This window comes from Elephantulus edwardii, unplaced genomic scaffold (genome assembly GCF_000299155.1).
Source record: "Elephantulus edwardii isolate Elephantulus edwardi_28Jun2011 unplaced genomic scaffold, EleEdw1.0 scaffold00088, whole genome shotgun sequence".
Classification (NCBI taxonomy): domain Eukaryota; kingdom Metazoa; phylum Chordata; class Mammalia; order Macroscelidea; family Macroscelididae; genus Elephantulus; species Elephantulus edwardii.
This window is the reverse complement of record NW_006399838.1, coordinates 10,091,234-10,113,288: the sequence shown is the minus strand read 5'-3', so window position 1 is coordinate 10,113,288 and position 22,055 is coordinate 10,091,234. Positions and strand designations below refer to the sequence as shown.

General features: G+C 40.6%; 1 pseudogene; it reads left to right on the top strand.

Annotated features, from left to right (window-relative positions):
• The first annotated feature begins 297 nt into the window (after positions 1 to 297).
• LOC102876075 overlaps positions 298 to 22,055 on the top strand; it is a 40,983-nt pseudogene continuing 19,225 nt past the window's right edge.

Below are 22,055 nucleotides of genomic sequence, written 5' to 3'. Positions count from 1 at the left end.
TGATCTTTGTGGTCCAGAAATTCCTAAAATATATGAGTGGCTTGACACCTTTTCTTCTACTTTCAGGACTGTTGTGGGTTTGTGGTGGTCCCCCCCCAAAAAAATAAAACCAAACCTTTTCTGCTGTTTTACTGCAAAAATGTTAAAAAAAGGAAGAAAGATTTGTATTTGATCTTTTATATAAATTGACAAGTATAACTTATTTGACATTATAAGGCAAGAATCTCAGAATTTTTCTCTTACTCTCTTCTCTAGTAATTCGGTGCCAAGGAGCATAGCTGACGAAAATAGACCAACATGCAGAAACAGGTATGTTTATATCAAATTATAAGGACACTATATATAATATAAAAAACCCAGTATACGAAGAGAACTTAGTGAATTATGATTTACCCATCTGATTCCTTATCATAAATCCATTAAATGTCATGTGTCGGGGTTTATTTAAATCGAGTAGAAAATGTTGATGTGCATATTTGTAGAAAAGAACTAGCATCAGATATGGCAAATGAAAGTTTTTGTTGTGGTTAAATCTGAATGGAACCTTACTGAATAGCTACAGTTTCTTTATAGTAGTCTTTGTGTTAAGTAACGGACGTGTTGCTTTTCACCCTTAATTACTTAAATTATTTTTTAAATTTATTATTATTATTAATAATGTCAATGAACATCTACAGAGATTTTGGAATTCCATTCATTCATTGTTGCACTTTTCTCCCCTCACACCCCTCCCTCACCCCACTCCCACCCCCAGTTTTCTCCTCTCCTTGAAAAGCAAAAGACTTCATTGGTACACAAGTATGCTTTGTCTTTGTAATAAGTGTCCTGCCCCATTTTTCTTTAGCTTACATATGTCTATTGCTGTGTGCTGTGGAGTCGGAACCGACCCGTAGCTGACCCTCCTGGGGTTTCAGAAGCAGTACATTGCAGGGAAGGAGATGGCCTCATCCTTTTCTGGCGGAACAGCCTGTGGCCTCGGGTCATGTGCCTTCAGGCCTACAGCCCCTGCTATTCCCAGGTGGTCTCCCATCCAAGTACTAACCAGACCCAACCCTGCTTACCTTCCGAGAGCCATGGAGATTGGGTGCATGCAGGGGGGTATGGCTATATTATAAAGAGCCCTGATGGGTTAGTGAGTAAAGAGTTGTGCTATCAAACTAAAGGCAGGGAGTTCATATCTACCAGCTACTGGCAGGGAGTTGCTTGCTAAGACGGAGGAGGACCAGAAGTGTTTGCTGCAGAAGATCAAGGACTGTAGTCTTCTGTATGGAATGAAGCTTGACATCAGGAAGACAAAGATTCTCACCACTGGGCCAGTTAACGGCACCATGATAAATGGAGAAGAGATTAAGATTGTTAACAGTTTCAGCTCCTTTACTTCCACAGTCAACACTCTTGGTAGCAGCGGCTAGGAAATCAAAAGACAAATTAGGGAAATCTGCTGTCAGGGACCTCTACAGAGGGCTGAAGAGCAGTGATGTCAGTCTAGAGACGAAGGTGCTCCTGATCCAGTCCAAGGTCTTAGCAGTTACTTGCTATGTATCAGAGAGCTAGACAAAGACTGAGAATAACAGGAGAATTGATGCCTTTGAGTTGTGGTGCTGGAGAAGAGTATTGAACATACCATATACCTCCAAGAGAACAAACAGGTCTGTCTTGGAGAGGTTGAAACCAGGCTGCGCCTTGGAGGCAAGGATTTTGAAGCTCCATCTCATACACTTTGGGCATGTGGCCAGGAGGGATCAGTCCTTGGAGAAGGACATCTTGCTTGGAAGGGTAGGTGGACAGCAAGAAAGCCAAATCCTGAGGAGATGGGTTGGAACAGTAACTGGGGTAATAGGGGTTGGTGTGTCAGACAATAGACAGACTCAGGAGAGCTCAGGGTTCAGAACTAATGTATGTAAGGTCCCTGTGAGTCGCAGATGATTCAATGATTCATAACAACAACAACAACAACAACTCCAAGGGAGAAAGATTGACAGTATTCTCTTATATAGTTTGTTATTGTTGTTGATTGTCAAGTTGAGCACGACTCATAGTGAGTGACCCTATGAACAAAAGACCTGAAGCCTTTCTGTAACTATTGTCATTTATCAAAGTTCATAGGGTTTCTAGAGGCATGTGGTTTAGGAAGCGGATGCCACTCCTGCTTCCCTCGTGCAATTTACAGCCTCTCAAACCACCTAGAGTGTCAGCTGTGGGTGGGTTCAGACTTGATGGCAATGAGATTGAGTTTTAGTTATCTCTGTAATATAACACAGTGCATATCATGTCTAGAGGACCTCTTTTAATATATATTTCTCAGTACAACTTTAAGTTCTTTGAAAGTAGGTACAATATGATACTTTTCTCCCTTTATGTAGCATACACAAATCTCTTACTGATTTTTGCATATCTGTTCAAATTTGTGATTACCTGCAGCTACCGGGAGCATTTCTCAAAATACACTCTTTGGACTCTTGAGTATTTTTAAGACTTTTAGGGGTTTTGTGATGTCAGATATTTGTAATGACAACTTTAAGGTTTTACTGGCTCTTTCCCCCTGTAAGTAACAGTTGCACTGGAAATACAAAAGCATTAGCAATTAAACCACTCACTCCTTACCACACAGAAAGGCGTGGGACTTAACCTTATTTTACTTTGATTGTCAAACAGGGTGCTCTGGTGGCCTAGTGGCAAGAACCAGTGCTGCACTGCCAAAGCCATATGGTTCAAATCCACCAGCTACTCTGTGGTAGAATGAAGAGATATCTCCTCTCATGCGATTTACTGCCAATAAATTTATTGTCATACACACATAAGGTAAAAATAAAATTTTCAGGCTTACTTAAGAATGTTACTCACGACTAAAATTGTTGATTCTATTCATTTGACTCTTGAATGTGCTATATTTTGGAATTTTATGTGACAAAATGGGATGTTTGTGAAAAGGGTCTCTGCGGCATGTGTTATGAGAAGATCCAGCAAGTACAAAGTAGACCGATAGACTCCAACTTAACAAAGCACGCAAGGTTCATGAATTTTTTATTATTATTAAATTTTATTAGTTTTAATGAACATTTACAGGGATTCTGGGTTTTCATTCCTTCATTGCTGCACCATTCTCTCTACCCTCATCCCCAGTTTGTTCTTCTTCCCCGCCATCCGAATGTCTGTTTTAATTGTCCAATTGCCACAGTGCTTGTCAAAGTCAGTTCTGATTAATCTCCTTTGTCGGTGTGTCCTTTGCCATTCCCTATCACTCCTCCCTGAGAGAGACTTCACCCTGAGTCATAAGGAAAAGGGGATGGTGTATTCTCTTAGCTACTTCCTGCTGAAAAGGGATGCTGTGGGTTTCAGGGTGAAGATCTTCTCTCACTACTCTAAAGGGCCCCTTTGGCAGTAGGAAACCCATAGACTATTATGGAGATTGATTTTGGAATTTAGATGCACTCTTATTGATTGTGCTTGGCTGTACATGTTCATATCCTTGAAGATGTATCATGGGGGTGTTGCAACCTAGAAGACACAAATTTGACTAACAAGTTATAAGTACATGAGTCAAAAATTATGGAAAAGTAAAAGAAAGGATTCTTTCATTGTTTTACAAACCCTCCCCCAGGTCCCCTCCACCATGTAGCCCTCGCTCTAGACTCCTGTGATGACAGAAATACCTGGTCATATATCTCTTTTAAACAGTTTTCTCCCTCCTCTGTTTCAGTGCAGTATACATTATTGAACCCATCTTACTCAGTCTCTCCCCAACCCCAAGGACAGTCCCATTCTTCAACAGTGGCATCATGCAATATTTGTCCTTTTGTGACTGAGATATTTCACTCAGCATAATGTTCTCCAGAGTCAACCATTTTGAACAATATTGCATGAGTTCCTTGTTTTTTAATGCAGCATAGTACTCCATTGTGCGAATATACCACAGCTTCTCTAGCCATTCGTTTGTTGATGGGCACTTAGGTTGTTTCCAACTCCTTGCTATTGTGAACAAAGCTGCAATAAACATGGGTGTGCATATATCTGCTTGGATGTCAGCTATGGTCTCTTCAGGGTATATTCCCAGTAGTGGAATTGCTGGGTCAAATGGTATCTCTATTTGCAACTTTTTGAGAAAGCGCCATACTGCTTTCCACAGGGGTTGCACCATTTTACACTCCCACCAACAGTGAATCAGGGTTCCAGTTTCTCCACAACCTCGCCAGCATTTGTTGCTTGCTGTTCTGTTAAATTTTGCTATTTTGACTGGGGTGAAATGATATCTCATAGTTGTTTTAATTTGCATCTCTCTTAGGGCTAGGGATTTTGAGCATTTCTTCATGTGCTTGTTAGCCATCTGAATGTCGTCTTCAGTGAAGTGCCTGTTCATATCCTGTGCCCATTTTTCTATTGGATTATTTACCTTTATCTTGTTGTGGTGCTCAAGTATTTCATAAATTCTGGATATAAGTCCCTTATCTGATATGTTATTACCGAATACTTTTTCCCAGTCAGTGGCTTCCCTTTTTACCCTATTGGAGAAGGTTTTGGATGTGCATAGGGATTTGAGTCTTAGCCCATCCATCTATGTTATCTTCTCCTGGTTGTAGCTTTTCCAGGATACTGGGAAGACTGTTTATGTTGTGGATTAGGACTTGCTTCGGCAGCACATATACTAAAATTGGAACGATACAGAGAAGATTCGCATGGTCCCTGCGCAAGGATGACACGCAAATTCGTGAAGGTTCATGAATTTGATCTCAGATTGCACATTGTGCTTAATCTTTCAGAAACAACCACTAAACAGAGTCCGACGTAGTTTTAAAAAGAACATCCACAATTAAAAGGCTATTCCGAGAGCCCTTCTTTTTTGAAGTACATGGTACGGAGCTGTAATTTCTTCATATAATTTACACAAAGCAACCCATTAGAACAGACTGAATGTAGAGTGCCTGTTAGAATCTAGCTGCCTTCAATGTTAAGAAGGTTATTAATGCGATTTTCAAACTGTATTAAACAATCTTACTGCATTTTGTGTAATAGTGTTCCTTTTTATGTGAATACACAATGGGTTTATTGTTGTTGTTTAATTTAATTAATTCACAAGTAGGGGAGATCTGGGAATACAGTCCATTGAAAGTTGTACTGCCAACTCAAAGACTGGACCATTTTGACAATCTGAATCCACCAATGGCTTTTAGGGAGAGAGATGGGAAGTCTCTTCCTGTACTGTTCACAGCCTCGGGAATCTGCGGAAGGGTCAGCTCTGAGTTTCAACTATATAACCATGAGGTTGTTCCTGTTGTTGTTGTTGTTGTTATGTGCCTTCGAGCTGCTTGCAACTCATAGCGACCGTATGTACAACAGCCCTAAACTCTGCTCTGTCCTGTACCAGTTGTGCTGTCTCCAACACACCTACCCCAGTCACTGAATCAGTCCACCTCATAGAGGGTCTTCCCCTCCTGCACTGTCCCTCCAGCCTACCAAGCATGATGTCCCTCTCCATGGACCTCTTCCTCCTTACAGCATGTCCAAAGTATGTCAGTCGAAGCCTCAGAATCCTTGCCTCCAAGGAGAATCCCAGTTTAACCCTCTCTAGGATGAATCTGTTTTCTTAGTAGTCCATGGTACCCATAATATTCCTCTCCAACACCATAGCTCAAAGGCATCAATTCTCCTTCTGTCCTCCCTAGTCATTGTCCTGCTCTCTGATGCATAACAAGTGATTGCAAAGAGCATGGCCTGTATCAGACGCACCTTAGTCTCCAGAGATACGTCATTGCTCTTCAGTACTTTGGAGAGGTCCCTAACAGCAGATTTTCCCATCACAATACATCTTTTAATTTTTTAGCTGCTGGTGCCAAGAGTGTTGACTGTGGAGTCAAGCAAACTAAAGCTGTGAACAGTCTCAATCTCTTCACCATCCATCCTGATGTTGCCAATTGGTCCAGTGGTGAGAATCTTTGTTTTCTTGATGTTGAGCCTCAATCCATACTAAAGGCTGCACTCCTTGACCCTCTGGAGCAAGCGCTTCAGGTCCTCAGTTTCAGCAGAGTTGTGTCATCTGCATATCAATGAGTTTGAGTGGTTTTAATTTAAAAAAATAAATACAAACACAAAAACAAACCAAAAACGTGAACTACTCAATTTCTATTTTTATAATAGTTAATAATGGTAAATCCAACCTGCATATAAAAAAAGAAGCTCTTGGAATCATCCAACGACTTTTGAAAATGTGCGGGGACATTAAATAGCTTCATGTTCTGTTTTCTAACTGAATGTTACTGTTTTACAAAAATAGGGAACTTTCCCAATGTCACATGTCAGTAGAGGACAGAGGCACAATTTGAACCCAGATCTGACTACTTCAAATCCCATCAGGCTGCATATTTCAACATTGTATCTTTGAAAACTGTCTCTGAAAGCATTTTCTCTTTGAAAGCAGACATCTGCCACTATCTTATCTGAATCACTTCTTGCCTGATTATCACTTTCATCGGCCTGGCACCCAGCAGGCTCCGACTGCAGTATTTATGAGGAGAGCTGTTGAGTCGTCTTGTATCCTTTTCTGCAACATCCTCAGTAGTCGGCAGCCATTCTTTCTTCAAAGTTGACTTCCAATAATCACACCTGTGCCTATCCAGGCCGCTAGGCATTCTCTACAAATGATTCTTTTCTTCTTCTCTTCAGGACATGCATTTTCTCAGTTTGTAGTGAGGATACTGTTATCACGATTGCTATTGTGTGTTACAAGTAAAACAGGTATTGTTAAGCGGCTTCTATAATCACATTTGTATTTTTTTTACTCAGCATTCACAATCAATGTTTAAATTTCACTATAATTTTACAGCAATCATTACTACAATTCAGGCTCCAGGAGCTTGTAACGGCTTTCCCTGGCTTCTAATTTTAGTTTAAATATGAGTAAAGTGACGGCATATAGTGTCCACTAATGTGACTTCTCTGCACTGTGGACCAAACAGCTCCCTGACCGACTGCTGGCGCTGTCTCTCTCTCTCTCTCTCTGCACATATATCTCATAGCTGTTCTTTAATAGATAGACCACTTGCTCCCTTCTTGCCAAATTCTTGCTTCTGTCTGGACTCTGGGTTGATTCTCATTGTGTGACCTCCAATTCTGGACAAGCTCTTTTTGAAGGATTTGCAATAATTAGGAATAGACACCATTTCATTAGGATTCCCTTGGCCTTGAACCATAGACTTAACATTGGTGAGAGGAGCACAGACTGAGTTATAACTCCTGCTTACCCATTTTCAGGAGCCTTGTGGAGGCCAATGGCTTGTTGAGGCCCTTTGGGAACGCCAAGATGTCGTAATGGGAAATTAGTGAAGAACTTTTCTACACTGATTCTGAGTGCATTGCAACATTCTGTGTACTTTGCAGCTAGATTCCTTCTTTATAGAGAAACACGCAGGCCAGACTCTTCAATTTTCTATGGCAAAGTGTACCTTTTGTCACTTGTACATCTGGTATCAAAAGAAAAAGTTGTGTTGCTTCAATACAGATTACTTATCATCTTAGACATTTACTTTTTGTCACTTTCTTCTCATGTTGTTGGCTCTTTTGTTTTTAAAAGCAGTCTGGATGGTATTTTGATACTTTTTTACAGCAAATTACTATTTCACCCTCTTTTTAAAAATGGTATATTGATTTGCTTACAGATTTCATATACATCATGTTTTACATTATTCCTCATTCATATTATATCTCATAAAATCATTCCTATGTATTAGGTTTTATAAAATCAATCACCATTGGACCTTGCCCATCATTACCCGGTCTTATCAGGTCCCCACCAGATCCTTCCTCTTTGCTTCTTATTATCTCTTTAATATTCTGCCCTTGTTGTTGTTGTTGTTAATATGTGCCATCAAGTCACTTGTGACTCAGAGCGACCCTATGTACAACAGCCATAAACTCTGCTCTATCCTGTGCCAATCGCACTGTCTCTGACACTCCGATCCTGATTACCCCAGTCACTGAATCAATCCACCTCATAGAGGGCCTGCCTCTTCTGAGCCTGCCCTCCACCCTCCCAAGCATGATGTCCCTCTCCAAGGACCGGTCGCTCCTTACAACATGTCCAAAGTATGTCAGAGGAAGCCTCAGAATCCTTGCCTCTAAGGAGCAGCCTGGTTTAACCCTCTCCAGGATGACTCTGTTTGTTTTCCTAGCAGCCCATGGTACCTTCAACGCTCTTCTCCAGCATCACAGCTCAAAGGCATCAATTCTCCTTCTAGCCTCCTTAGTCTGCCCTTAGTCTAGAAAAATTATACTGGACCTAAATAAAATAAATACGCATAGAGATTGGCCATCATTTAATGCTTCTGTAGAGTCTTTCTTCCATTTTCACCTGGTAGACACCTAAGTACCATTTCTTGGAAAGGGATATCATACTTTTGAAAGGCGGAGGGTCAGCAAAAGAGAGGAAGATTCCCAGTGAGATGGATTGACATAGTGACTGCAGCAATGGGCGCAGGTATGATGAGGATGGTACAGGTAGCATGGGTTTCATACCTGTTATTCATAGCGTTGCGTGTGTATTCATAATTCATTCTGGTAAGATTAGTAGCAGACCAGTTACAAGAAGTGCAGAGTCAACAGGGTCTCAGATGTTTGATTTGTTATATGACTTGATGATTTCCAACATCAAAAGTTCCTTCTTCATTTATTTCGGTCACTTTTCTGTGTCCTTTGGATTTGGTGGTTCCCTAGAAGGGCTCCCAGGAAGTCATACTCAATCAGGGGAGTGACTCACATGACCGTAGGTATGCAGTCCAGTTTTGCAGAAACTTCTAAGTGTTGTATATTTTCAGTTGCTGAGCCGCTCAAAAGTGGACATCCATAAAGAGAGGTAGCATTTAGATTTCATGGGCTTTCTTGTAGGGTAGGGCTTATATCTCACCCTAATCCCATTGCTTCAATACAATAAATACTTCAGCACCAAATAGACAACTAATAAAAGGATAGGAGAGACATTTTAAACAATAAACCTCTGACCCCACACTATAAGTTGTACTTAACTCAGAGGCACCTAACAACAACGTACAGAGAAATGATTGCAGTAAAAAGAGCCATGCAAACAACGGAAGAAATAGTTAAAGAGATTAACTATTAAACAGGTCCAGAATAATTAGAGAAAATAAAATAAATTGGTGTGCTGTTATCTAGGCTAATAATAAATTAGAATGATCTGTACCACTTTACTGTGATTATGCAACACCTATACATAGACCAAGAAACATTTGTCCTAACAGAGCAAGGCAACACTGGGAGTTTAAAATCACAAAAGGGGTGTATTTAGAGTTGTATCCTTTCTTCTTATTTATTCAGTCTGTAAAGGTGTGTATTAGGGTTTTATCCACTTTGATAAATTTCTATAGTTGTAGAAGGACTCCAAGCCTTTTGTTCATAAGGTCGCTATGTGTTGTGCTTGACTCGAAGACAATCAACAACAACAACTAAATACTTATTCAATCTGTATGCTAAGAAAGTTAGCTGAGACGTTGCACTCTATGAAGAAGAATATGATATCAAGGTCAAAGGAAGACTTATTAACACATGTTATGCAGATGACCTAATTGTGCTTGCAGATAATGATGTGAAACACTTACTGAACAGACTACAGCCATTCAGTATGAGAGGTCCACCATCGACATTCAAGGAAACAAACTTCTTCAGTGGACCTGTAGACATCATCATGATAGATGGAGAAAAGACTGAAGCGGGCAATCTCTTTATTTTACCTGGATCCACAATCAACACCCCTTGGTAGCAGCAGTCAAGAAATTATAAGACATATTGCTTTGGGAAAATCTCGTGTCAGAGGAGCCCCTCCAGCATTCCAAAGAGCAATGATGTCAGTTTAAAGTATATCTGATCCAAGCCTCAGCATTTTCATTTGCTTCCTATGCATCTGAAAGTTGGACAGAGAAAGACTGGAGAATAACCAATGCTTTTGAATTGTGGTGTTGGTGAATAGTGTTGACTATCCCATGTACTACCAAAATATCCGTTGTGAAAAACAATATATACAAATTTTTTAAGTAAATAAATATAAAAATAAAGAAACATTTTATTTTTTTTTAACATAACAGCAAACAAACCTATCTTGAGCGAAGTGTAACATGAGTGTTCCTTAGTGACCTGGTGAAACGTTGTCTCATGTATTTGGGGCATATTTTCAGGAAGAATCAGTCCTTAGATAAAGGCATCATGTTGGCAAAGGTAGAGAATAGGCTAAAGAGAGAGCGAGAAGGACCCCTAATGAGCTAGATTGACCTGGTGACTGGCAGACATGCTGAGCATCATAGAGGTGGTGGAGATAGTGCAGAAAAGGCCAAGTACAGATTTTTGGGTTCATAGGGTCACTCTGAGATGTGTTGACTTGAAGGTAACTAATAACAACAGCTCTATCACTTTTTCTCCTGCTACATGAAGTAGTTCCACTGTGTTTGCTTCTCTCTGGTGGTGGTCTTCTCTAGACGGAAATGTTAGAATCATCTTGAAGTCTTACTGTGCTAGCCATTGAACAGAACAACATAGAAGGAAATGAATACTACTAGTTAGTTCATCCTTGGAAAAGAAGTCATGCTGGGAAACACAGAGGGCCCGAGAGGAAGAAACTTAACAAGATGGATTGAGATCGTGAGTGCCTATGACAATGGACTTGAACATGACAGGAAGCATTGCTGTAGCACGGCATTGGGCACGTTCTGATATATTGTTCATAGGGTAGTGATAAGGTCTAGTGGGCTTGATGCTGCCTACAACAATTCCATGTACTGAACTAAAGAAAATTGCTGTGATGTATCCATACATAAAGATGTGAGACTGTGATGATGAGGTCTAAAGTCTGTCGTTGCTCTCTAACACTCAGATTCATTCTAGAAAGGGTGAAACATGCTCCTTGGAGGCAAGGATTCTGAAGCTTCATCTGACATACTTTGAACATGTTGCAAGGAGGGACCAGTCCTTGTAGAGGAACATCATGCTTGGGAGGGTGGAGGGACAGCGCAGGAGAGGAAGACCCTCGATGAGATGGATTGATTCAGCCTCTGGGGAAGTGGGGGTAGGTGTGTCAGAGATAGTGAGGTTGGCACAGGACAGAGCAGGGTGTAGGGCTCTTGTCCACAGAGTCCCTATGAGTTACAAGTGACTTGACAGCACATAACATCCCCACCATTTCTTCCTGTCTCTTTACATAGGCGGTGTATACAGAAGAGGATGGGAAGGATGACACAGAATAAGGCCGGGTTCAGAGCTGTTGGTCACAGGGTCTCTGAATTGTAGTCGAGTTGATGGCAGATAATAAGAATGACAACATATACTGAAGGATGGCCTTCCGGTAAAATGTTGTGTTGTCAACCCGAAGAAAGGTGGTTTGAATCCAGCAACTGCTCCAAAAAGAAATATGAGCCGTCTCCTCCAATGTGATTTATCGCCTCTGAACACCCCAAGGTCGGTCAACTAGGAGTCAGTTCTACTTCGATGGTACAAAACAATAACATTGTTGTTGTTATGTGCCATTGAGTCACTTGTAACTCATAGCGACCCTATGGACAGTAGCCCTGAAATCTGCTCTATTCTGTGCCAACTTTATTGTCTCTGACACACCTACCCTAATCACCCTAGTCACTGAATCAATCCATCTCATCGAGGTTTTCCCTCTTTTGTGCTGTTCCTCCACCCTTCGAAGCATAATGTCCCTGTCCTAGGACTGGTCCCTCCTTGCAAATTGCCCAGAGTATGTCCTGTCCCTCCACCCTTCCAAGCTTGATGTCCCTGTTCCAAGGACTGGTTCCTCCTTGCAAATTGCCCAGAGTATGTCAGATGAAGCCTCAGAATCTTTAATTCCAAGGAGCAGCCTGATTTCTCTCTCTCCAGGATGAACCTGTTTGTTCTCCTGGCAGTCCATGGTGTATTAGATACTGTTCTCCAGCACCACAGCTCAAAGGCATCAATGCTCTTCTCATCGTCACTAGTCATTGTCCAACTTTCTGACGCAGAGTAAGTAATTGTAAAGACTATGGCCTGGATCAGGTGCATCTTAGTCTCCGCTCAGGATTCATACAGCAACATTCGACTGAATGAAATTTTTCTGTGCTAGATCATTTGGATTTTTTAGTTTTTCAGTTGTAGGAGGAACACACTTCTTTCCTCTCTTTTCCTTTCTGGTCTTATCTTTGCAGTTTGCAGAAGATACGATTAAAGCCACTATATTTAAATGAATTGCCCCTTTTATTGCTCTGCCACAGTGTAGATTATTTTTGTTTAGTCGATTTTTAGAAACTTAGTTCAGAAATATGAAACTGTAGCCCACATGAGTTAGTTAAATGTTTATCGAAGCTTTTTAGTGAGGAGAGCCGAGATGAGAAGTCCCAGCTGTGAGTGATGAGGGGATGGCATATCTCCAGGGAGTTGTGTTACAGATTTCTAGGCTGTCTCTTGACATTTCTGTGGAATGGCTTGTGACCTTGGTAGTCACCGAGTGAGAAGGGCAAAGGGGAGGGAGAGCAAGAAACCAGCATTCTGGTTCATACCATCTCTCTCTAAATGAAATTTTAACTGCTATTGAATGTATTCCCACAGTGGAAATACAATTGTAGAAATTAACATGGGCATTCAGAGAAATACTGAATGCAAATTTATCTTTTATATATTATTGTTTTTATTATGCACACACAGACACCCCTCTTTGCTCTACCGTGTCTCCAGACCAACCCCGACACACCGCAAATTGTATTCTAAATGTTTTGTTCTTGTTGCTGCTGCCATCTCTAGAAAAGTTTTCATTATTTTTTTTTCAAAATTTGCTGTTTTGAAAGGCCCCCTAGGGTTATGTAGGGTGTAGGTCTACACAATTATTATCTACTGTCAGCAAAACGGAATAGCTGAGAGGGAATAATTATACACTCCCTGGTGCTGTAAGCCACTTCTGAACATATTGCAATATATACTGGATTCATTTTAAAGTGGTTGTAACTAAATGAATCACAACCTTTTGGGGATAGGGTAATATATAGTATATTAAGACTGTATAAAGTCTATGAGAAGTAAGTATATTAAAACCTGTCAGAAAAGGTCATCATTGACTATGGGTTATAATATCTGTAGTCAGTACCTTGAATAGTGCCGATATGTGTTGACCCTTATCTTTGATATGACGCGAGGCAGGAAATGAGATCTGAAAGGTAAGCTGAAAGGACAGGAACCAGATTGACAAACTTTTTTAGCAGAGAGAGGTGTCAGCTTATGGTTTGTTTGTTTTTGAGAGATTCTTAGTATTTTAGGATTGAGGAGTTTCTAGGCTTTCATAGTAGTTAGGCATTTGGATCTGAGGAGAGAATGGCCATCTCCTTTCTCTCTCACCCCTTCCCTAACCAATTCCTTTTGGAGAGGGAGCAGCTGTGCCTTTGCTAATGAGCATTGCCAGAAGACATTCTGGAAACTCACCCAACCCTGGGACTTATAAGTGTCACAGTGGAACCAGACAATGTGTCAGTCTGTTTATATGAGTGCTGGTATTTTCTTTGCAGGGCATTGGGAAAAAAAATGAGAATGAGGTTCCTTTCTAATGTATTTCAGAGAGTGGGCATTTCTGTTAATGTTTGCTGTAGACATCCGATATGTTGGAGAGTGTCATGGATTGAATAGTACCCCTTGATATATGGGTCATTTTGACAAGGCTATGATGCTCAGTGACTTAAAGCTGTGCAGTAAAGATTGTACAATCATTCCGCATGATGTGATCTGATGTAGTCAGTAAATCAACTACAAGGGGATTAGGGTGGGATTACACCAACTTCACTCTGGTCAGACATATTGATAAAGTATATAGGTTTTTATGATTCATCCTGGAGAGGATTAAACCAGGCTGTTCCTTGGAGGCAAGGATTCTGAGGCTTCATCTGACATACTTTGGACATGTTGTAAGGAGAGACCAGTCCTTGGAGAGGGACATCATGCTTGGGAGGGTGGAGGGATGGCGCAAGAGGGGGAAACCCTCTATGAGGTGAATTGATTCAGTGACTGGGGTAATCGGAATGGATGTATCGGAGACAGTGTGATTGGCACAGGACAGAGCAGAGTTTAGGGCTGTTGTACATAGGGTCACTATGAGTTGCAAGTGACTCAATGGCACATAACAGCAGCAACATACCTGAAGTGGGACCTTCAACACCTTTTAATTTAGATAAGATAAAAGTGAGCAGAGGAAATGGGAAAGAAGAAATGAAGAAAGAAGAGTCAGAGTGGAGTACATCTTTTCAGCCCAGGGTCTCTATGCTGAGAACCTCCTAGGCCTGGGGGAAAATTGATGCTAAGACACATGGAAGTCTCTAAGGAACAGCAGGCCTGTAGAGATTGAAGTATGGTAAAGACTTTCTTCCTAAACTGTAAGCAGACAGAGAGACAGTACCTTCCCTTATGGTTGACAATTCATGTTTTTAACCTTCTTAAATATGAAAGAATAAATTTCTGTTTTTAAAGTCAATCACTGTGGAATTTCTGTTTTATATAGTGGTATTAGAGAACTAAATAAAGACAGAAAGAGAGAGGAGGTAACTACCCTCTATTTTGAAGCTAAGTTCTGCTGAAGGTAAAACTCATGTTTTGTTGTAACAAGGATTAGCGGAGAAACTATCTGTGTCCAAGTCTCTGTACAGTTTGACAGTTCAAAAGAATAAGGACAAACATGTTTCCTTGGCCACACTCTTCATTAAGGGCCTATTGTTTTGATAATTAGTTCATTATAAAGGAGAGATGCGAATAGTGACCTCTGTCCATTCTGGCGCATGAAAAGCAAATGGGCTGATTTCCTCTGGGCAGCGTGATCAATTACCAGTAATGAAGCTGAAATGGATGATCCCGGTACGCCTTTGTGCATTTTATTTTGCAAAGAAGTCAGTGTCTTGTGCAGTATTGACGAAGGCTAGAACTTACCGCGAATATCATACTATTCTACATTTTTTCCTTCATCAGAACATGCTGTCATATAAATCTGACTGGTGCCTTAAGGACAAATGAGATGAATACGAAACACAAGGTTCGGGCTTGGCTTTAGAAGGTTTCCTTCTACGTGAGCAGCAGCTGGTTATAGAATAGGTAAGCATCAGCAGTTTTGTTTCGATTCTCTGCCATGTGGAACCCCAGGGAGCAAATGTTCTCACAGATAGTGAAACATTCTTTTCTTCTAAATTATGCAATGCTTGAAAATTGTGGTTATCACTACTTGTATCTGTAATATTTGCAATTATAATAAGATGATAGCAGTGGTATTTAGAAGTTGATATTAGGTATTTTTAAAACCTTTATTGTAAAAGCAGGTACTTAGATTTTACATCCCAGACTTATTTTCACGCATTCCATTGACAAACTGACAAGGCTTTGTTACATTGGATGATACCTGCGTATTATCATTTCATTCTTTGTAAGATTCCCTCTGATTGTAAGTGCTGGAAAAGGTAATTGTAACTTATGAAACATAAAATAGTAGGGATGAATTTTAACTCTCATTCTAGTTTGGCATCTCTTGTCTATTTTTTATTTAGATCAAGTTGTAGAACAATCATTCATTGCTTTACGATGTTGTTAGGTGCCTTTGAGTGGATCTTAACCCATAGTTGAGATACATGCGTAAAATGTGTATGTACATAAAACAGAGGGGACGTTGCCTGATTCTTTGCTTAAACGTATTATGAAAGCCACTGTGTTGACTCATCTCCTTAAAGGTATTCCATGTTTTGATAATCTTCTACCAAGTATGATATCTTTGTTTACGTTCTGGTCTCTCAACTGGTAATAGGTCGAAAGCTATGAGAGATGAAATCTTTTGAGATCCTTGCTTCTAAAGATCATTCGGGCTATACTTCTTCAAAGACAGATTTGTTTCATTTTTGGTGGTTCAAATTTACCAGCTGCTCCAGGGAAAAAAGATGAATAATCTCCTCCTCTGTGATTTACTGCCTCTGAAAACCTGCTGGACTTTCAGAAATAAGATAGTTCTGACTCAACAAGACACAACAACAACACAGCCAATATTCCTTACCAAGACCACAGAAAAAAAGATTTACAAGAGTTAACCTCATTATTTTCTCCTAATGATTTGCTTGAGAAAACTCTTGAGTCTTTTTGTTTGAGATGTGGATTTATATGTTCATGTATGCATTCATCTACTAACCTCATTTACAAATGCATCTTGTTAAAAGTATGAATGATAGTGTATTAAGTCATGAATGTCACGCAATGTAAAGAGCCAGAAAACTGGCCTGGGTAGACACAATTTGAGTTTTAGCTCACAAAAGCTTTCTCTGTTCACAAAGATTGTTGTGCTGAACGACCTTATTATCCTGGATTCTAATGTTCTGTGCTGCAGTAATTATTATTGCTAGTCACCTGAATTCCAAGATTTTACTAGGAATTGATAAGATTAGAATATACAAAATGAATTCTAGGTTTTAGTAGTGTATAGGCTTGAGGAGAAGATGGGCAGGTACATAACTGTAGACCAGACAACAAATATAGAGTAAGACTCATCAACTTAATCCGACTCTGTCATACTTGTTTAAGGATATATCTCACCCTATGGACGTCAGGGTCTTCTGGGAGGACAAAGAATGAATTTGATGCAATGGCTATTGGATTATCTTTCAAGGGAGTTTTCAAAATAGGCAAGGATCTCATTCAGTTTACAACATATGTCTGACCTTTATGGTAGAAAATGATCTAAATTCATAGAAGTGACAGATGTTTTGTGGGACTCTAGATTGATTCCTCTGGAAATGTCCTTCAACTTTTGTCAGAAAAAAATATGTATCCCATTTCCTGAAGAAAGTTAATGAATAATAATAATAACAACAATAATAACAGCATTGGCAATAGCAGACAATGGAGAACCTAATGAACTAGCTTACATCTAGGAAAGGAAAAGTCCCCCCTGGAAGAGGGATGCATCTGTGAATAGAGAAGTGGATGATTAGATTATGATTATAGAGACACAACCCAAGAATTGAGAGCAAAGTCAGTCTCCAGGTGAGAAGGGTTAAGTCCTTCCATGGAAGTCCTCGCAGAGATAGAAGAAAATATGTACAAGTTAGAGCTCTTAAACTTTTGGAGGTTTTTGTTGATTTTTCTTTTTGCCATAGATCACTCGTGGTTCCTATGTCGTTGATTATATTTTCCATTTATCAAGCTTGCTGCTATCTGCTGTATTTCACCAGTGAGTGGTCTAGTCGGCAGTGTTCTGTGTTGCTAGTCAAAAGGCTGTATCCTTCAGCAGTTCTGTGGAAGATGGAGAGTGTCCTCTTCTTAAGAGTTACGGCCTTGGAAGGTGGGTGGAGGATTACTGTAAGTGAGAATCTCCTCTTCAGCAGTGAGGTTTTTTGAACACACATGTTGCTGCTGCCATCCAGAAGTCAGTGGTTAGAACCCCATAGCTGTTACAGGAGAGGAGTGAGGGAGTCTACTCCGATAAAGAGTCATAGCCTCAGCCATCTGATAGATTGTTATCAATGAGTCAAGATCAGGTGGACAGCAGCAGCTTTTACATGCCATTATTTCCAAGAGTAGACTGTGATTTCAAAGATTTAGTTACCAAATAAACTCAAGCTTTGTTAATTGCTTAAGTTCTTGTGCTTTCTATTTATATTTTAGTGTGGTTTAAAACTTTCTATTTATCCTTGTTGTTGTTGTTGTTGTTATGTGCTGTCGAGTCGTTTGCGACTCATAGCGACCCTGTGTACAACAGCCCTAAACCCTGCTCTGTCCCGTGCCAATCTCATTGCCTCTGACACACCCATCCCGATTACCCCAGTCACTGAATCAATCCACCTCATAGAGGGTCTTCCCCTCCTCCTTAGATATATCAAAACAGTTTTACTGTGGTTTAAAACATTTTTAAAATTTTATCCTTCTTGTTCTTATGTACTGTCGAGCTGCCTGCGACTCATAGCCACCCTATGTACAGCAGTCCTAAACCCTGCTCTTTCCTGTGACAGCCTCACTGCCTCTGACACACCCACTCCCATTACCCTAGTCACTGAATCAATCCACCTCATTGAGGGTCTTCCCCTCCTGCACTGTCCCTCCACCCTCCCAAGCATGAAGTCCCTCTCCAAGGACTGATCCCACCTTGCAGCATATCCAAAGCATGTCAGACAGAGCCCCAGAATCCTTGCCTCCAAGGAGCAGCCTGGTCTCACCCTCTCCAGGACAAACTTGTTTGTTCTCCTAGAAGTCCATGGTATATTCAAGGCTCTTCTCTAACTCAATGGATGCTCAAAGCCATCAGTTCTCTTTCTGTCCTCCCTAGTCATTGTCCAACTCTCTGATGCACAGCAAGTAATTGCAAAGACCATGGCTTGTATCAGGTGTACCTTAGTCTCCAGACTGATATAGTCTCTCTTCAGTACTTTGGGGAGGTCTCTGACAGCAGACTTTCCCAGTGCAGTTCATCTTTTCATTTCCTGGCTGCTGATACCAAGAGTATTGATTGTAAAGCCAAGCAATCCGAAGCTGCTAATAACCTCAATCTCTTCACCATTTATCAAGATGCTACCAATTGGCCCAGTGGTGACAATCTTTGTTTTCTAGATCTTGAGCTTCAATCCATATTGAAAGCTACAGTCCTTGACCTTCTGCAGCAAGCGCTTCAGGTCCTCCTCAGTTTCAGCAAGCAGGGTTGTGCCATCTGCATAACTCAGGTTGTTGATGAGTTTTCCTCCAATCCCAATGCCACATTTCTCCTCAGATCAATGAAAATCAATGAAAAGAAAAGAAATCACTTGTCAAATCCTCTCCATGCTGCAAGGAGCTCTGGTGGCTTAGTCCATGGGAGGCGCTGCCAACCTGAAGATCGAGTGCCTTGGTTAGTTTGAATCCAGCAGTGATGTTGCGAGAGAAAGATGAGAGTTCCCTTCCTATGCTGTTTACAGCCTTGGAAACTCATTGGAGGGTCACTGTGAGCTGACAGTAATGAGTTCTAAGTGCCATGAGTCCCCTGCCTGGAGCCTTGGGGCCAAACCAAATCCATTGCTCTTGAACAGATTCCAATTCGTAGTGATCTTCCATTGGGTTTCTGAGACCAGAAATCTTTATGGGAAGAGATTGTCCATCTTTTTTCTTCGGAGCAGTTTGTGGTTTCAAACCGTAGACCTTTTCATTAGAAGCTTGGAAGGTACTTCACCACATGGGCTCCTTGACTCTGCCACACGAAACTTAAAGGATCTCTAATACAGGCATTTCCTTAGTTGTTAGATATCAGAGTTAAGGAAAGCTACAAAGCCACTCACTTTATCCTGTAGCATGAGATCTGGACATCAAATCTTCATGTTTAAAGTCCAGAGATTCTCAAGATTGTTTTGAAAGGAGAAGATAGAAAGAGGGCCAGCTGGAGCCTCATAGTAGCAGAGGTTTAGAGCGTGAAAGGACAATTTGCAGCTGCCAAAAGAGTCCAGTCATTTACAAGATGCCATCAATGATCAGATGTACGTACCCTGATTTCAGAGATGTGGAAAATGCGCAACTTTTGAATAGAGGAAATAAGCTGTATGTATAGTATAATGAAAAGGAGTTTCATAATGTTGCCAGGTGTTGATTGTTGGAGTGTAGCTCAGTCACTTACAGGAATTCCGACCGTGTTCTTGGATGATTCTGCTGACAGGTGACTTTTCTTTGCGCAGGCCTTCCTGTTGCTGCTCTCAGGCGCCTTTGACTTGACCATGATACAAAAGGAGCCTTTGAGCCGTAGAGCTAAACTTTCCCTTGTCCTACACCGTGCACATGACTTTCCGCATGGTCCCCGCATTAGAATACTCACTGTGCCAGTTTATTTTCTTGTGTGTCTTCCTTTCTTTCTCTAACCCTTCACTCTTCCCAAAGTGATGTTTTTCAAAGGCCGGCCCCTCCCTGGAGAACTCTAGTGGTCTGGTTTCATAGGGAGTTGCTCTGCTAATCCAGAAGTGTTCAAATCCCTCAGGGGTTCTTTGGTACAAAGATGGTCTGTCTTCTCCTTGTGATTTACAGCCTCTGTAAAAAATATCTAGAGGGTCAGTTATGAATTATTTTAAACTCAATAGCAATGAGAGAGAGAGAGAGAGACGCACAGAGAGAGAGAGATGGAGTGGTGCTTGCTGCAGAAGGTCAAGGACTGCAGTCTTCAATACTGATTGAAGCTCAACATCAAGAAAACAAAGATTCTCACCACTGGGACGATTGGCAGCCTCAGTATGGATGGTGAAGATATTGAGATAGTTAACAGTTTTAGCTTGCTTGGCTCCACAATCAACACCCTTGGTTGATTTCCAGCAGCCAGGAAGTCAAGATATGAATTGTATTGGGAATGTTAGTTGTCAGAGACCTCTCCAGAGTACTGAAGAACAAGGCTGTCAGGCTGGAGACTAAGGTGCGCCTGATCAGGGCTATAGTCTTTGCAATTGTGTGCTATACATCGGAGCGTTCGACAGTGAATAGGGATGATAGAAAGAGAATTGATGCCTTTGAGCTGTGGTGCTGGAGAAGAGTGTTGAATATACCGTGGACTGCTAAGAAAACAAACACATTTGTCTTAGGGTGAAACTGGGTTGCACCTTGGAGTCAAGGATTCTGAAGCCTCATCTGACATACTTTGGACATGTTGCAAGGAGGGACCAGTCCTTGGAGAGGGACATCATGTTTGGAAGGGTGAGGGGACAGCACAGGAGAGGAAGAAACTCGATGTGATGGATCGATTCAGTGATTAGAGTGGTGAGAGTGTGTCAGAGACAGTGAGGTTGGCACAGGATAAAGCAGGGTTTAGGGCTCTTTTACTAAGGGTCACTATGAGTAGGAAGTGACTCAATGGCACATACCAACAACAACAAGAACAAATTAAGATTAGATGAATGAATTGTACTTCATTCTCATCTCTGGGAGAAAAAGGCAACTGGGTTGTGAATTCCAGACAGTCCCCATACTTGCAGAATCCTCTTTCAAAAGAAAGTTACCAAGGAGCCACTGAGCCCTTTCTAAGGAAAGAAAAAGAAAACAAAACAAAACAAAAAATATACCTTTATCAAGTAATGGAAGATTTATTCATGGGTCAAATTATTTGCTTGGTTATACATTCAGAGAGAAAACGAAAACATATGATAATGCTGTTAATTGAATGGCACGTATATTTGTGCTATGTTTAAGGACATTGTCCAGAGCAACCAATATGGTGATTAGTGTGGGGTACTAGAAGAAAGTCAGCTGGCTTTTAGCCCAATGGCAAGAAGTTTGGATTGTTTGTATGGAGTAACTGGATGATAGATTTAAGAGAACATGTTTTCTGTTAAAAAAATATTTGCTGTATTCTGTATATAAGGATTTAAATAACAGATAATTGCACTACATGTTAAATAACTATTTGTGTTTAAACAGCAATGGTTTGTTATTTTTAAAATAATTTTAATGAGAATTTACAGAGATTTTGGATTTCCATTCATTCACAATAGTGGTTTTTATTGAGTTGTCTGCTGTAATGTTTCTTTGAAGTAAATATTTGGAAGTATTTTTTTTCCAGTTACTTGGTATTATAGGATTCTATTTTCTCATGTATTCTGAGGGTTTATACGAGCTAATGTATAACATTCTTCTCAGAACTGGCAGGGTACTGAAGTTATCTATGTGATATTATATCAGAATCAACTCAATAGCAAGTGGTTTTTTTGTGATACATATTAATTATACTAATTAGAAGGATTCATAGTGTCTACGAGTTGAAGCTTGGCAGTTTGAACTCAGCATGACATCTGAGTAAGAAAACATCTATTGATTGGCTCCCATAAAGTTTACACTCTTAAAAGGAGATTCCATTCAGTTGTATAGTGTTGTAATGGGTGGGACTGAATTGACAGTGCGTCATTTACACAACAAAAATATTAATTATATTATGTATTAGAGAAAAACTGGGTAAATTGTGTATACTGCACTGAAACAGATGAGGGAGTCAATATTTAAAAGGGATGTATGATAGGGTATTATGGTTATCACAAGAGTCCACAATTAAGGTTGCATAGTGGAATGTACTGGGGGCAGTGGGAGGGGTG